This window comes from Hibiscus syriacus, unplaced genomic scaffold (assembly GCF_006381635.1).
Source record: "Hibiscus syriacus cultivar Baekdansim isolate YM2019G1 unplaced genomic scaffold, ASM638163v2 tig00116994_pilon, whole genome shotgun sequence".
Lineage (NCBI taxonomy): Eukaryota > Viridiplantae > Streptophyta > Magnoliopsida > Malvales > Malvaceae > Hibiscus > Hibiscus syriacus.
In genome coordinates, this window is record NW_024063510.1 from 331,924 (window position 1) to 335,394 (window position 3,471).

Here is a 3,471-nt window from a genome sequence, read left to right on the forward strand (position 1 = left end):
ATATAACGAACTGTACATACCGTTGGATTTGAACATCTAACTTCAAATGTACCTTAAAATAATTTACCTTATATTAGTTTTAAATTAATTAAAAAGAATGATGTAACATGTGTTATCTTCATTTATGACACATGACGGTTTTACACTTGGTGCATTTTAATTGGTCTAAAAATATGTTCTTTTATTGTAGTAATTTTAGTTATTTTATTTAAGAATGACATAAAATATTAATTAAGAATGAAAAAATATAACAACAGAAAATTATCAACCAATTATTCATTATAAAAAGACTTTAATAACTTAATTGAAAAAAAACACATTGTTAATTGTTTAAAAACTAATTTTACTATTATGTATTGTCTTTTTTTAGGCTTGTAAACGAACCGAACGCATACGAACGGAGGTATGTTCATGTTCGTTCATTTAATAAATAAACGAACATAAACGAACACGAACATAAACGAACAAATTTTTTTTTTGTTCATGTTCGATCATTAAGGAATATAGCTAGTTCATGTTCGTTCATTTAAATGATAAACGAACTAAACAAACACAATCGAACAAACATAAATGAACATAATAAATGAACACAATAAACGAACATAAACGAACAACACAAACACAAAAAACAAACTTATTTGAACACAACAAATTAATGTAAAAAAATAAACTATAGAGTTAATATGTTTGAATAAGACAAAAACATACATAAATCATAAATAAGCTATATGGACACAATAAAGTCGAACATAATAAAGTCTTAAAGTTAATTTGATCAACAAAACAATCTTATTGAAATCCAAACAACTTCAATAATATTCGTAACATATTCAACTTGCCCTATGTTCAAACATAAATGAACGAACATAAACGAACATATAATCGAACGTTCACGAACGTAAATGAAAGAACGAGCCCTTTGTTTGTGTTCGTTTATTTAATTAAACGAACGCAAAATCTTGTTCATGTTCGTTCATTTAATAAATAAACGAACTTTCCGTCGCACGATTCATGAACGGTTCGTTGAATCTTCGGTTCATTTACATGCCTACTTTTTTTGTTTTTTGGTTACCTTTCTTTGAAGTAAGCTAAATTACTTATTTGGCCTCTTTATTTATTTTTTAAGGGGAAAGATCTTCACCTTCCAGTAATGCTTCAGTGACCAAAAATGCCTTATAATATACGATTTTAACCAACTTTTTTTGGATTTTTCAAAATGACCAACTAAATCGTAATGCAATCGATAATTCGCAACGCGATCTCCGGAATCGCAAATCAGTTTCCAGATTCGCAACGCGATTCTGACTATCGCATTGCGATTTTCCTAATTCGCAATGCGAATACGTAAATCGCAATGCGAATATGTAAATCGCAATGCGAATCTGACTATCGCAATGCGAATATGTAAATCGCAACGCGAATTGACTATCGCAACGAGATTCTGACTATCGCAACGCGATTCTGACTATCGCAGTACTGAATTTCAAATTCGCAACTCGATTTCTGAATTCGCAACAGGTTTTAGTTTCGCAACACAAATGTTTTGGGTATATAACTACGCAGCAGCAACAACTCATAACCTAAATCCCTAAATCACAACTCATTCCATCTCCATCTATCACTCTTTCCGGCGACATCCATTCCTATATCCAACGACATCCTTCCCCATCCGGCAACAGGTTTTAGTTTCGCAGCTCGTTTGTTTAGTAAATTAATTTACAATAATGAAATCATCTAATGTTGATCATGTTTGGATAGATTTGTGTTTTGGAGGGTCATGGGAGAATGTTCATGGTGTTTTACAATATATGCCTTTACCCATGAATCTTCAACTAAAACTGTCATTAAAAAAGTTAACTTATGAAACTCTAATGTTATGTGTTGCAAATAAATTGAATTTAGAGCCCCTAAGTGGATTTAGGCTATCTTATCAGAGAAATGGTAAAGTTTATTTGTTAACCGACAATGAAGATGTTGAATGATTCATTGCTTACATTAGTGTTTCAAGTGATTATGTTACATTGTATGTTGTTGAACCTAGAAGTAGTGAAGTTGGGTCAGTAGCGGGTAGTAATCAACTAAGTTTTTCAACCCCAGTTTATGGTGCTCAAAATTTAATGGTTCCACCACAATTTCATCACCAAGCAAATATTGTTTCACCACATTTCCAATACCAAACACAATCTCAAAACCCACAACCTTTCCCTAATCCAAATCCCAATCAACTTTCATCACCAAATTCTAGTTTTCGTATTGACCAGTTAGACGATGATGAGCCAACAGAAAAAATTGTGAGTACTAGTCAGTATTAGAAATTTGATCTTGATCAATACCCGGACTTTGATCTTGGTCAATACTTGGATTTTGATGATTTTTCAGAAAAAGAAACAGACCCTGCGTGTAATAATTTTGATATTGGTCAATACCCGAATTTTGATTATGAAACAGCCGTTGTCGAGGAAGATGTTGTTGATGATAATGAGGAGGAAGTTACGACTGTAAATGAACATATTGAACATCCATTCTGTAATTCATATAACCCTGAAGAAGAAAAAGAAGAAGAAGAAATCCCCAAAGAAAAGTCCCCGAAGAAAATGCCACGGTAGTATAACTGGAATATGCCAGAATTACTTCAGATACCGGAAGAAGAGTTGGTAAAGATAGCAGTTGATTGTTACAAAAAAATTATTCGTATCAAGAAAGATGATTGTTTTGATACAAAGGAAGACTTGAAGATAGCTTTGTATACGAAATGTGTGGAAGATGGCTATCAACTAAAAGTTAACAAATCAAGCAAAGATCGTTTCGAAACAAGGTGTATGATTGACAAAAATTGTACGTGGCGTATGATTGCAAAGAGGATAAAAGATTGCGAAATGTTTCAAGTTAGGACTTTTATTGATAAACATACATGTTCAAGAACCCAAATTTTTCCTCACCATAGACAGGCAAACAAAAAGGTGTTGGGTGGTTTGCTGGCTGAGTTAATATTTTTGAATGGCAGGGTATATCGGGGACATGAAATTATGACTGACATGAATGCTCGGTTCAAGATTAGTATCTCATATTCTCAAGCTTGGAGAGCCAAATGTTATGCCTTGGAATTGTTGAGGGGGTCGCCAGAAGCATCGTTTGCCCAACTGCCGGCTTATTGTCACAATTTAAAGCTGAAAAATCATGGGTCGGTAACTCATATCAAAATAGATAGAGATAGACGCTTTGAGTTGTTGTTTATCGCCATTGGTGCCGCGGTTAGTAAATCAACATAATTTTGTTGACTCATTTTTGTTAGTTACATGCATTTCACATTTAAATGATTATATTTCTTGTGTATATGATTTTGTAGATTCGTTCGTTTATTACTTGCATGCACCCAGTTATTATAGTTGACGGAGCACATTTAAAAGGTCGATACCTTGGAGTAAACTTATTAGCAGTAGCCATGGATGCTAACAATGGGATACTGCCAAT